This window comes from Arachis ipaensis, chromosome B06, assembly GCF_000816755.2.
Source record: "Arachis ipaensis cultivar K30076 chromosome B06, Araip1.1, whole genome shotgun sequence".
Taxonomy (NCBI): Eukaryota; Viridiplantae; Streptophyta; class Magnoliopsida; order Fabales; family Fabaceae; genus Arachis; species Arachis ipaensis.
This window is the reverse complement of record NC_029790.2, coordinates 135916955-135918237: the sequence shown is the minus strand read 5'-3', so window position 1 is coordinate 135918237 and position 1283 is coordinate 135916955.

The following is a 1283-nucleotide window of genomic DNA, read 5'->3' as shown; positions in this document are numbered from 1 at the left end:
CAATAAAATCCCATCAAAATTATCAAATACTTTCATTATATTTTCCCCTAAAAACGAAATAAACATATGGCCACTGCTGAGAGACTGATCACCCCCAAGGCCCGAGAAACGGATATCCACAAAATAATGACCCCACGACGGTCCGTCCATCCCAAACAAATTTAGGAAACAAAATAAAGTCAAAATAAACGGCTCAAAGACAAACATGCAAAGAATGGCCCGAACCGCCAAACCGGCATAAAACCTAAGTTTAAAAGTCACAATCCACGATCATACGGCCACACGGCCAAAACACCAAAACATAAAAACTAACAAGTCCTCAAAATCCAGTACAACAAGTTATAACAAAAAGCTACTCAAGGGCGACGATCTGGCCATCAAGGACAGTCTTGAAAGCTCCCATCACATTTAAGGAAATAAATTAAAATCTTAAAATAAATACCACAAATTCATTATTTATATTCATAGTTTTGGTATTCGTTGGTCTATGCATCTTATACTTGCAAATACATGCAATACAGCTGATCAAGGTTGGGACAACCACACAGGTGGTAAAATCTCGAAATGTATCTCAAAAGACATGGATTTAGATTATCCTAGCCTCTATGAGGGCACGTTTGAAAGGCAATCCGTAAATATCTTCTAAATGTTCATTGAAGCTGGGGAAATGATATAATTTTAGGTGGGTGGTGCATGCTGAATTCACTTGGTCTTTTGTTAATCATATAATTAAAGAACACGGAAGCTTCAACAATGTTTAATTAATTGAATTGAGTCTATTTTCATGAATGTGGAGATGTATATATAAAAAAAACCAGTGTTAGTTTGTCTGTAATAAAGCCAAAACATCTTGTTAAATTGTGGCACTCATTTTTGTAGTATGCCAGTTTATCATCATTGTAAGAAATCATCATCCATTTGTTAATTGAGATATATGATATAGCTCTACTAGTTAGTACTGTTTTTAGATGTTTATGTTTCTATATTCAAGAAGAAAATGAAACTATAACTATTTGATTCAGATAATGGAATATTCTAATTATACTAGGCTGGTTAAATGAATGCTTCATGTCAGCAAATTTTTTGTTTTTTAATTATTATTAAGATTTAGCTGTCATATACTTTAATCACACAAAATTACTATTAATAAAAAATATAAATGTTATATTTTAATAGATGTACAAAATTTGCATTGATGATTAGATTCTTACTATTATTATTGAATATTAAGGGACTGATTGGTTTGGGCATTTTTTTTCATATGAAAATATCATTAATTGAAC